At 44.1% G+C, this 13,185-nt stretch overlaps 3 non-coding genes across 3 annotated transcripts; 2 read left to right on the top strand and 1 right to left on the bottom strand.

Moving 5' to 3' along the window:
* Positions 1-1,470: 1,470 nt before the first annotated feature.
* Positions 1,471-1,543, top strand: trnar-acg (transfer RNA arginine (anticodon ACG)). The gene has a single exon. It is a non-coding gene; the product is annotated as a tRNA-Arg (tRNA).
* Positions 1,544-9,483: 7,940 nt separating this feature from the next.
* On the top strand, positions 9,484-9,556 carry trnav-cac (transfer RNA valine (anticodon CAC)). Its single transcript has one exon. It is a non-coding gene; the product is annotated as a tRNA-Val (tRNA).
* Positions 9,557-11,436: 1,880 nt separating this feature from the next.
* trnar-ucu (transfer RNA arginine (anticodon UCU)) lies at positions 11,437-11,528 on the bottom strand. Its single transcript is given in 2 exon segments — positions 11,437-11,472; positions 11,492-11,528. It is a non-coding gene; the product is annotated as a tRNA-Arg (tRNA).
* Between the last annotated feature and the right edge of the window lie 1,657 nt (positions 11,529-13,185).

The raw sequence follows: 13,185 nt of genomic DNA, 5'->3' as shown, positions 1-13,185 counted from the left end.
GTTTGCTTCATTTTTTTCAGTCATTTATGGTGAATTTTCTATCCGTTAACGTTCTTAAATATTTGATTTGTTTGTTCCCTGCCTCTTGACTTGTGATTTGTCGACCTTCAGGTAAAAATCTGAAACAGAAATGTGTTTATATGCAGGCGTGACTCTGAAGTGTGAGACCGAGAGGTGATGCCGGATGTGTGACCGAGAGAACAACTGCTGGAGGCAGAACTGTCTCCTAACATACCCCGTGTGGCATTGCTCATGGTAGGTCGGATGACAATGTTTTATATTGACTGAACGGCTATGTACATAACGCAGAACGGATTTTACTGCTGCTTTAACTCCACAAACTTTAATCACCATAAATGACCAAAGTCTCAGATCAGTAAGAATTGAATTACTGTTGGTGAGGGGAGTTTGTACATTGGAAGGAGTTCATACAATTACAGCTCCAGGTAAAACCTGCAAACCTCCCTCGCCTGTAGGTGACGTCACCATGAGGTGTCCAGCTTTCTTTGCGCTTCTGGACTTCTGAAGTGTGATTGAACCTTCCCAAAAGTTTCCTATAATTAGTGAGGAAGGAAGGTATCAGTGAAAATGTGATATATAAACGTGGATATTTCACTGGGTACCATGGGAACCTGATACACTGCTCTTTCCAGTTATTTGTCCAGCAGGAAACAGAAATCATTCTCTTCAACTGTACTCGCCCGAAGGAAAAGGAAACAAACAAAACTGCTCAGTTCTTTGTTTTAGCTTCTTCTGTTGGTTTACGTTCACTCACCGAGAAAGTGACAGAGAGACTGAGAGACTGGATTGGCTTTTTCACTTTGTAATCGATTATACTTTGTACTTATTGTAAGAGACGGTTCCATCCCAATTGTCATGTGCCTGATATTCTCATTAATACTATGATGTGTTCAAAATGAGTTTCTGCTAATTTTACAAAAGCTGAACAGCGAAACTGCTCTGAAACGAGTTTCGCTTCGCAAATTTAATGGAGATGGGTTGCTGGTTGTAACTAAAGTAGTTTGTAAAATCAGCCCTCTGGAACAGTATCCTCGAAACGTGTTTCGGAGACATTGTGTGAGAGCTCCATCTGTTCAATGAAGGAGCACTTCCGCACTGCAGTTCTGGAATCCTTTCCTTGTTGACTCCGAAACTAATACAAATATTATTTTGTTAAAGATCATTTTGTTGTTGAACTCACAAATTGGGTAAATATCACATCGGAGGCTTAAGACAATAAAGGACCCGATGAAACAGGCACTTTGAGCAGCGAAGCCACGGAGCCAAATCAAGCTGCAAAATCACCATCTCCTCTCACTGACACCTGTCAGATACTCGCCACTGTGTGTTGGATTTTGAGGCCGTTTGGTTCATTTCGATTGCGCTTGCACATTTCGCTGTTTTTATCTGTCAACCTGTCGGTTGATTCTGAATGAAAAGTGAAATAAAATACATCAACTCCCATGACTTGGGCCAGTGGCGCAATGGATAACGCGTCTGACTACGGATCAGAAGATTGTAGGTTCGACTCCTACCTGGCTCGGGTTCATGCAATTTTATCTCTGACACTGGGGAACGAAGAATCAAATTTCATAATAAGATATTGTTTATGGTGAAGCAGGAAAGAAAACATTCCATCTTGAAAGATTTAGGTTCAATTACAAAAAGAAACTGTGACCACAACGTTTACCAACAAGCTGCCTTTTAGTTTGATGTCAGACACACGAACATTGCAGCACGACGTGGAGGCACCGCGCTGATGACCTTCAGGTGTATCCGGGCCGTTCAGACACTTCGTGTGACACAAGAGCTTTCCAATCCCCGCCAGCTCCTGAACGCCGAGACGTTCGTTGAAAGCAGCATTCACCGGCAGGACCGCTATTCCGCTCACTTTGCCGGTCTGCAGGAAATCCGATGCTGAAAATACAAAGTAGGACGGACAGTATCTGGAAAACAGTTAAACTTTCAGTGTTCAGACATTGGTGAGAACCATAAACAGGACTTTGGATACATTTAAATTGGGTGTGGAGGAGGAGTACGCTGTTTTTTTATAAACTGTGGGAGTGTAGATATGAGTGTGATGTTTACATATGAACTGTGGGTGAGTATATATGAGTGCGATGTTTATAAATGAACTATGAGTGTGTATATATGAGTGCGATGTTTATATATGAACTGTGGGTGTGTATATATTAGTGCGATGTGTATATATGAATTATGAGTGTGTATATATGAGTGCGATGTTTATAAATGAACTATGAGTGTGTATAAATGAGTGCGATGTTTATGTATGAACTGTGGGTGTGTATATATGAGTGCGATGTGTATAGATGAACTATGAGTTTGTATATATGAGTGCGATGTTTATGTATGAACTATGGGTGTGTTTTTATGAGTGCGATGTTTATATATGAAGTGCGGAATGACCGGGAGGGGCAATTCCCCCTGGGTTTATATGTTCTTCCAACATAAGGACACAAAGATCAATTAACAGTGGGGTGGAAATAGCTCAGTTGGGAGGGCGTTTGACTAAAGATCTCGGGTTTCGGCAGTTTGAGTTATTTGGTTTCTGCTTCTTTGAATCCTAGAATGGTTACAGCACGGAAGGAGGCCATTCGGCCAATCGAGTTCATGCCGGAACTTTGCTAGAGCAATCCAGCTCGTCACACTCCCCCGCAGTTTACCCGTAGCCCTGCATTTTTTCCCTTCAAGTACTTATCCAATTCTCTTTTGAAAGCCACAATTGAATCTGCCTCCAGCACTCACTCAGGCAGTGAATTCCAGATCTTAACCACTCGCTGTGTAAAAGCGTTTTTCCTCATGTCGACTTTCATTCTTTTGCGATCACCATAAATCTTTGTCCTCTGGTTCTTGACCCTTCCGCCTATGGGAGCAGTTTCTCTCTCTCTACTCTGTCTGGACCCTTCATGATTTTAAATACATCGATGAAATCTCCTCTCAACATTCTCTGCTCCATGGACAACAACCCCAGCTTCTCCAGTCTATCCACGTTACTGCAGTCCTTCATCCCTGGAACAATTCTAATAAATCTTTTCTGCAGCCTCTCTAAGGCCTTCACACCCGTCGCAAAGTGCGGTGCCCAGAACTGGACACAATACTGCAGTTGTGGCCGAACCAGTGTTTTACAAAAGCTCATCGTAACTTCCTTGTTTTTGTTCTCTTTGCCTCAATTTGTAAAGCACAGGATCCCATATGCTTTTTAAAACCGTTTTCTCTATCTGCCCTGCCACCTTTAAAGATTTGTTCACACAAACCCCCAGATTTCTCGGTTCCTGCAGCTCCTTTAGAATTAAACGCTTTAGTTTAATTCGCCTCTCCTCGTTTTTCCAACTAAAATGTATCGCTTCGCTTTTCTCCGCGTTAGATTTGATGTGCCATATGTTCGCCCATTCCACCAGCCTGTCTTTGTACTATCACTATCCTCTTCACTGTTCATTACACTTCCAAGCTTTGTGTCATCTGCAAATTTTGAAATTGTGCCCTGTACACCAAAGTCCAATTCATTAATATATATCTAGAAAAGCAGTGGTCCTAGTACCGACCCGTGGGGAACACGACTGTACACCTCCCTCCAGTCTGATAAACAACCGTTCACCACTGCTCTCTGTTTCCTGTCACTTAGCCAATTTCGTACTGCCACTGCCTCTTTTATTCCTTGGGCTTCAACTTTGATGACAAGCCTATTATGCAACACTTCATCAAACGCCTTTTGGTAGTCCATATATCCCATGTCAACCACATTGCTCTCATCGAATCTCTCTTACCTCAACAAAAAACTCAATCAAGTTAGTTAAAAACGATTTGCCTTCAACAAATCCGTGCTGCTTTCCTTAATTAATCCACACTTGTCCAAGTGACGATTAACTTTGTCTCGGATTATCGTTTCTAAAAGTTCCCCCTTCACCGAGGTTAAACTGACTGGCCTATAGTTCCTGGGATGATCCATACACGCCTTTTTGAACAAGGGTATAATATTTGCAATTCTCCAGTCCTCTGGCACCACCCCCGTATCTAAGGATGATTGGAAGATTATGGCCAGTACCTCCACAATTTTCACCCCTAATTCCCTCAGAAAACTAGGATTCATACCATCCGGACCACGTGACTGATCTACTTTAAACACAGCTGGAATTCCTAATAGCTCCTCTTTATTAATGCATATCCCATCTCGTATTTCAACTACTTCTTTTACTGTAACTTTGCAGCATATTCTTCCTTGGTAAAGACAAATACAACGTACTCATTTATTACCACAGCCATGCCCTTTGCCTCCATGTGTAGCTCTCCTTTTTGGTCCCTAATCGGTCCCACCCCTCCTCTTCCTACCCGTTTACTGTTCATGTGCCAAAAGAAGACTTTTGGATTCCCTTTTATGTTAGCCACCAGTCTATACTCATACTCTCTCCATGCCCCTTTTTTTCCATTTTCACTTCCCCTCTGAACTCTCTATATTCAGCCCGGTTCTCACTTGTATTATCATCCTGACATCTGTCCGACGCCTCTTTTTTCTGTTTCCCCTTAATCTCTGTCTCTTTCGTCATCCAGGGAGCTCTGGCTTTATTTGCCCTACATTTCCCCCTGGTGGGAATGTACCTCGACTGTACCTGAACCATCACTTCTTTAAAGGCCGCCCATTGTTCAGTTACAGTTTTCCATGTCAATCTTTGATTCTAATTTACCCTAGACAGATGCGTTCTCAACCCATTGAAATTGGCCTTCCAGCAGGATTAAGCGAGAACCAGAGAGAGTGAAACTGCCTCACTGAGAAAATCGGGGTCAGTGAACTCGAGATTCCGGAGTCAGGATGAGCCAGCGGTTGACGGCGCTGTATTCAGATCGCAGTTTCGCCTGGTGGTGTGGTTTTGAATCCTCAATCTTCACATTCAGTCCTTTGCTTGTACGAATTTTTTTCTTGTGCCTGAGGATGGAGGTGATTTTTCTGCCCAGTTGATTTGCTGCTTCCAGAAAACAAACCCGACATCCGTCCACGGCAGGTTTGTTTTTATTTGTTCTGAGAATGTGTCGTGCTTGGGGTCAGCAGAACACGGCCCGTGGAATCAATCCATTGTGTCTTTGACCAGTTGTTCCAATATCTTTGCCACGAGCCTCATCTGGCTAAATGGGAATCCAGATATGGCTAATTGCAATTGCGATTATTAAATCAAAATGAGTCATGGACACAGTCTTTAGACCTGTGATCTCAATACTCATATTCGCATGTGGACTTCAAACTTTTTGTGAGTTGTTGATAAAATGGTGAAAAGCAGAGTGTGCGAATGTTTTTGATCGTTGTGAGTGCTTTACTTCCTAGGTTACTGAATGGTGGGAGATGTTTGTAAGGAAATATACACATGTGAAGTACACCTCACTGTATATTGTGTGTGTGCAAGATGTTTTCGTTCATGTGACTTAAACAATGCGACCATGGCCACACCTGCGGCTAGTCAGCAATTTCTCTTGGACAACACTGACATAGAGGATGGCCGAGTGCACTGAGCATGGACATTGATTCTTCAGGACTGTCAGGGTGGGATTCGATTTTCGTCTCTAACAAACTTTCCATAGCAACGGAAAGATTGGCGGCGGCCGCTGCATAAACATCACAGTCAAACAAACGCACACTCTTTGTATATACTCACTTGAGGTTGTACAAGAGTGGGGGGCACTAGTTAATGTACTTTAACTGAGGCGGCATTAGTTGGGGTTGTATGATAGAGTGGAGCAGACGTTGCCCTTCTGTCTTACTGAGGCGGGGAATTTAACAAAGGCTGCACCAGATACCTTGCATCACAAGCACGGAACATTTTTAACCAAGTCCTAAAATTCCGTCTGTAAAATGAGAACGGGTGACAATTCAACACAGGGAAAACACAACAAACTCATTAAAGTTTATACTGTCAATTGGTAACCAAGGTGGAAAGCCAACAAAGTGGAACATTGTGCAGGGATGTCCTGCTCACAAAAGGCTGGACAAAGCCAATCCGGCAAATTACCACCCTATCAGTCTGCACTCTATCATCAGCAAAGTGATGGAAGTTTTCGTCGACAGTGCTATCAAACGGCACTTACTCACCAATAACCTGCTCATCGATGCTCCGTTTGGGTTTCGCCAGGACCACTCGGCTCCAGACATCATAACAGCCTGGGTCCAAACCTGGACAAAGAGCTAAATTCCGGAGGTGAGGTGAGGGTTACCGCCCTTGACATCAAGGCATCCTTTGACCGATGTGTCTTCAAGGAGCCCTAGGAAATTTGAAGTCAACGGGAATCAGGGGGAAAACTCTCCAGTGGCTGTAATCGTACCTGGCACCAAGGAAGAATGTAGTCGTTGTTGGAGGCAAATCGTCTCCGCCCCAGGACACCACTGCAGGAGTTCCTCGAGGCAGTGTCCGAAGCCCAACCATCTTCAGCTGCTTTATAAATAGCCTTCCCTCCATCATAAGGTCAGAAATGGGGATGTTCGCTGATGATTGCACAGTGTTCAGTTCCATTCGCCATCCCTCAAATAATGAAGCAGTCCCTGCCCGCGTGCAGCAAAACCTGGACAACATTCAGCCTTGGGCTGATGAGTGACAAGTAACATTCAAGTGCCAGGCAATGACCAACTCTAACAAGAGAGAGTCTAACAACTCCCCTTGACATTCAACGGCATTACCATCGCCGAATTCCCCACCATCAACAGCCTGGGAGAGGCCACCATTGACCAGAAACGAACTGGACCAGCTGCATAAATACGGAGGCTACAAGAGGAGGTCAGAGGCCGGGTATTGTGCGGCGAGTGACTCATCACCTGACTCCCCAAAGTCTTTCTACTATCGACAATGTACAAGTCAGGAGTGTGATGGAATACCCTTCACTTGCCTGGATGCGTGCATCTCCAGCTTCAATCAAGAAGCTCGACACCATCCAGGACAAAGCAGCCCGCTTGATTGGCACCCCATCCACCACCCTAAACATTCACCCCCTCCACCACCAGCGCACCGTGGCTGCAGTGTGTGCCATCTACAGGATGCACTGCAGCAATTCGCCGAGGCTTCATCGACAGCACCACCCAAACCCGCGAACTCTATCACCTAGAAAGTCAAGGGCATATGGCACATAGGAAAAACACCACCTGAATGTTCCCCTCCAAGTCACACACCATCCTGTCTTGGAAATATATCGCCGTACCTTCATCATCGCTGGGTCAAAATCCTGGAACTCCCGACCTAACAGCACTGTGGGAGAACCTTCACCACACGGACGTCAGCGGTTCAAGGAGGTGGCTCACCACCACCTTCTCAAGTACAATTAGGGATGGCCAATAAATGCTGGCCTTGCCAGCGACACTCACATATCATAGAAATCGTAGAAAGTTTACAGCACGGAAGGAGGCCATTCGGCTCCATGCAATCGTAATCCAGCTAGTCCCACTCTCCCGCCCTTTCCCTGTAGCCCTGCATTTTTTTTCCTTTCAATCACTTATACAGTTGCCTTTGAATCTGCCTTCACCACCCCCTCGGGCAGTGCATTCCAGATCCCAACCATTCGCTGTTTAAAAAAGTTTTTCCTTATGTCACCCTTGGTTCTTTTGCCAATCACCTGAAATCTATGTCCTCTGGTTCTCGACGCTTCTACCATTGGGAACAGTTTCTCTCTATCTATTCTGTCTAGACCCATCATGATTTTGAATACCTCTCTCAAATCTCCCCGCAACCATCTCTGTTCCAACGACAACCAATCCCAGCTTCTCCAGGCTGTCTAAGTAACTAAAATCCCTCATCCCTGCAATCATTCCAGTAAATCTCTCCTGCACGCTCTGTAAGGCCTTCACATCTTTCCTGAACTGCGGTGCACAGAACCGGACACAATAGTCCAGTTGTGGCCGAAACAGTGATTCATAAAGGTTCATCATGACTTCCATACTTTTTTACTCGATGCCTCTATTTATGAAGTCCAGGATCCCGTATACCTTTTCAACCGCTTTCGCAACCTGCTCTGAAGCCTTCACCGATTTGTGCACATAAACCACCAGATTTCTCTGGGCCTGTACCATTTTGGAGTTGTTCCCTCTAGTTTATATTGCCTCTCCTGGTTCTTCCTACCGAAATGTATCATTTCGCATTTTTTTTGCGTTATATTTCATCTGCCACGTGTCCGCTCATGCCACCGGCCAATCTATAACTTCTTGAAGTCTGTCACCATCCTTCACACTGTTTACTACCGATCCAAGTTTTGTGTCATCTGCAAATTTTGAAATTGTGCCCTGTACACCCAAGTCCAAGTCATTAATATAAATCAAGAAAAGCAGTGGTCCCAGCGTTGACCCCTGGAGAACACCATTGTACACCTCCCTCCAGTCCAAAAAACAACCAATCACCACTACTCTCTGCTTCCTGTCCCTTAGCTAATTCTGCATCCATGTTTCTACTGCCCCCTTTAATCCATGGACCTCAATCTTACTGATAAGCCGACCGTGCGGCACTTTATCAAACACCTTTTGAAAGTCCATATGCACCGCATCAACTGCGTTGCCTTCATCTACCCTCTCTGTTAACTCAACAAAAACTCTATCATGTTAGTTAAACACGATTTGCCTTCAACAAACCCATGCCGGCTTTCCCGAATCAATCCACAGTCGTCCAAGTGTCTGTTAATTCTGTCCCGGATTATCGTTTCTAAAAGTTCCCCCACCATTGAGGTTAAACTGACTGGCATATAGATGCTGGCTTTATCCTTACAACCTTTTTTGAACAAGAATGTAACTTTTGCAATTCTCCAGTCCTCTAGCACCACCCCCGTATCTGTGGATGTTTGTAAGATTATGGTCAGTACCTCCTGCTATTTCCACCCTTACTTCCCTCAGCAGCCTACGATGCATCCCATCCGGACCGGGTGACTTATCCACTTTAAGTACAGCTAGCCTTCCGAGTACCTCTTCTTTATCAATGTTTAGCCCATTCAGTATCTCAACTGTATTTAACTTTACTGAAACTCTGGCAGCATCTTCTTCCTTGGTGAAGACGTATACAAAGTATTTATATCGGATCTCGGCCATCTCCTCTGCCTCCATGAACAGCTCTCCTTTATGGTCCCTTATCAGAGTACGGCTCCTACTGCCCGTTTAATGTTTACATGCCAGTTTATGTTGGCCGCCAGTTTATTCTCACACTCTCTCTTTGCCCCTCATTTCCTTTTTCACTTCCCTTCTGAACTTTCTATATTCAGCCTGGTGAATGAATGAATGAAAAACATGTTGGGTTTCCGTCAGTCTGAAACAGAAAGTTATTGGTTGATATAATGGCGATTTGAACAACTATTCGTCTTTTTATTGAGTTTGATGAGTTTTGCAAAATTGATACAACAAACTATTTTGTAAAATTTAATTCCCTGAAGGGGAACCGGCCCCGTCTCCCAGCACTGAGAACATTTGTAGACGGCAACTATCTTCCGAGCATTTCCTACAAGTATTTGAACAGCAGAGTTTCCGTAGTGTAGTGGTTATCACGTTCACCTCACACGCGAAAGGTCCCCGGTTCGAAACCGGGCGGAAACATTTTCAAAACGGAATCCACTAAAAATCAATAAATATGAAAAAACACAAGAATTCACTCTGTGGTGAAATATGAATAAAATACAGATCCGGTATATTTTCCTTTCTCTGTCCAGTTCTACACACACTCAAACATTACACGGATACCGAAAATGTCTCTCCCTCACTCCAGTTTCCTGCCCTGACTGTGCAGAAATCCCCTCTCAAAGCGACTCTTTGCAACTGGTTTTAGTTGATTTGTGAGAGATCATTGAAGGACCCTGAAGAGCTGCCTCGGTTAATAACGACAGTTCGAAACAGCGTTGCAGCCGCGGCAACAAACACATCCGTTTTTCGATGTTCGATATTCCCCAGTTCCCGGATTGAGTGAGGCCACGACAGCAACGACATTCAGGCCGCCTGTCCGGCCCCGCTCCCTCCAATCACAGGTTGCTGGCGGAAGGCCGCAAATGCCGCCTCAGACAGCGCAATACTGCACATCCCTGGGAAACAATTTCCCACCGAAGCTTTGACAACACATCGCAGGCATCATCTGTCCCACAGTGTTCTTACTTCGCTGCAAACACAGAACTCGCCAGCTGTTTCAACGTTCATTGTCTGAACAAGGATTTGAATTCTGCACACTCAACTCACTGGCCACTTTAACGAAGTCCAGTAGTCTACCGACTGAGCAACCCAGGCTCATCATTAAAAAGCGATCCATTATACAGATTTATGGTAGGACTCTGAATTATCCTTCGTAGACGTCGAACTGAGGTGAAGATCCCTTTTATAAATTTTTCAGTAACGTGTTGAGGAGAATCCTTGTTCCTGTTGAACATGATGCAAGAAACATGGGCAGTGAACTCGTGAGTTTACAATTCTTCTTGTTTTTGCCAAATGTCTTGTCATTCGTTAGCACCAATTAAAATAACACTTTACCCAGTGGCTCAAAAGCTAAACTTGTCCCACACGGGAGCTGGAAACGGCCTCTCGACATCTGTAAGCTGAATAATTTCACCCGTTACACAGTGACACCAGGCAGCAGATTTCCCTTCCAAATTTTCCCCACACTAAACTTCCACCCGATGAATATCTGCTAAACGAAAAAAAGAATTGTGTGTTTGGTTCTTTAGATTTCAAGATCTCGGACCGGGCCCTTTGGCACATCAACTGCCGCTTATAGCCCCCCTCTCCCACTATAAACAAGCAAACTGGCACCTGCTATTGCAAGATGGTAGGCCAGAGGAACCCAAGGGCCCACATGGGAACACTAAGAAGTAGTGAACATTTCGACCGGAGTTAAATGTACAATTGGTGTGTTCCAAAATGCATCCATTCATTTGTATTGCCACGTGGTTCCTCCGGACTACGCTGTTGCAATAGCAGATGAGATGTTCAGTATTACTTGTTTACAGGAGGGAGGCTGCGGTTTTGGAGACACAAACTATGATTTTGATCCATCGACAAATCGTGCGATTTAACTGGAGCTTTAAATCAGCGCCTTAGACCGCTCAGCCAGGATACTTTCCATCCGACACTTCTGGAGCTAGTTTTACAGGAATAGAATTACTACAAGCAAGAATTCTACCCATCAAGCACCAATGCTCGCACGGCAGCAGGATGCATGTGTCCAGTTGGAAACCTGTCTGAAGGAACATGCAGTCTGACAGAGCCGGAAGTCCAGCAGATTGACTTTCGGTCTGAGATGATGTTGAGTCTCCATCTTGAGAGTGTTTCGCCAATCCAGCTCAGAGTGGATTTAGAATCATAAATTCTGGTTTGACTGGAGACACTTGTGTAAGGTGAAGTGCAGGGAGCAGTTTCCCGTCCTTGACGGACATCAATGATCCTGTTGCGGTTTTGCTGCAAAATATCACTTCCCAGCTCCCAAAACTAAAATTCAACTCTAGTGGGATTCGAACCCACAACCTTTGAATACCTCCTCCAATCATTCAGTAGAAGTCCAACACGCTATCCATTGCGCCACAGAGTCAGTTATGTAACATGCCGGAGAGCGGGGGTGTTGTGCTGTGGTTGAGGCGGTCAGGCTGCTCCTGCTTCCGCTTCTCACATTCCCAGAGCGCAGCGGCAGTCTGCACGGATCACCCTCCAATGGATCCGGCTCCAGCCGCTTGTTGTGGGCCTGGTGCAAGAACAGTCGCGTCTGACTCCAAATCAGAAGGCTGCGTGTTTTGAACCAGGTTGAAATCACAGCATTTTCACTGTGGCTCAGGGTCCTGCCGACTGATTTTAGATCGGGACCGTGTTTCAGGGATGGGATGTTCAGTGTTTGTGCAACAATATCAAAAATAAGTTTGATACATTAATGAGCTTTTTTTCTGTTACTTTCTATTTACACCCTCTCCAGTTTTATGTAGAAAGAGTTAACAATGTTTAAGGGATGTGGTGTGCAGTGTTTGTGGAATCAGTGTAAATAAATTGGATACTTTCATCAGTTCCTTCTCTAACCCAGACTTTGCTAGATTTGTAGCTTCACCCTGTTTAAAATAGGTTACTCAGTGATATAAATCAATCAGTTACAACCCCGAAACCTCAGCGGGTATATTTGTTCCAATGCTTTATGATGATCTCGATTGCCATTGAAATTTTCAATCAGCAAATCCCAACGGGTGTTTTGGGTTTGACAAACTAACTTTTTTACTTGCCTGGTTCCTGGAAATGATCCAGTGGGGATTTGCTTACCCGTACAGATATAGAAATAAATACATTCCATCATTTCACAAATGACAGTTGTGTAAATAAATATACCGCGATATCCAACATGGAAAAGCAGCTCTTCATGTTCTTAAACAAATTTCCTCAAATTATTTTATTAATCCACTTACGTTTCAATGTAAAACATATATTCAGAGCATCTCTCTAAACTTAAAGAATGGTAAAACAATTGCAGGTTTTACAAACACAAAACATGCGATCGTATAAGTAAGATTAAGGCTGACTTTGTGAAACTTGTATTCTAATTGTCTTTATGATGGTGCGAAAAATATTTCTAGATGTCCGTCCCCAACATAACAGAGAAACTAAGATGAAAACCAAAAGGATTTTTCAAAAACTATTTGGAGCGATTTGATCGGTTCCCCTTCTCCTTTCTTTAATTGTTACCTTTTGATAATTGTTGATCTTGATCCGTTTGCTTCATTTTTTTCAGTCATTTATGGTGAATTTTCTATCCGTTAACGTTCTTAAATATTTGATTTGTTTGTTCCCTACCTCTTGACTTGTGATTTGTCGACCTTCAGGTAAAAATCTGAAACAGAAATGTGTTTATATGCAGGCGTGACTCTGAAGTGTGAGACCGAGAGGTGATGCCGGATGTGTGACCGAGAGAACAACTGCTGGAGGCAGAACTGTCCGTAACCTAACATACCCCGTGTGGCATTGCTCATGGTAGGTCGGATGACAATGTTTTATATTGACTGAACGGCTATGTACATAACGCAGAACGGATTTTACTGCTGCTTTAACTCCACAAACTTTAATCACCATAAATGACCAAAGTCTCAGATCAGTTAGAATTGAATTGCTGTTGGTGAGGGGAGTTTGTACATTGGAAGGAGTTTATACATTTACAGCTCCAGGTAAAACCTGCAAACCTCCCTCGCCTGTAGGTGACGTCACTATGAGATGTC

This window comes from Heptranchias perlo, chromosome 20, assembly GCF_035084215.1.
Source record: "Heptranchias perlo isolate sHepPer1 chromosome 20, sHepPer1.hap1, whole genome shotgun sequence".
Taxonomy (NCBI): Eukaryota; Metazoa; Chordata; class Chondrichthyes; order Hexanchiformes; family Hexanchidae; genus Heptranchias; species Heptranchias perlo.
The sequence above is the reverse complement of the archived record's forward strand: the minus strand, read 5'-3'. Positions and strand labels throughout refer to the sequence as shown.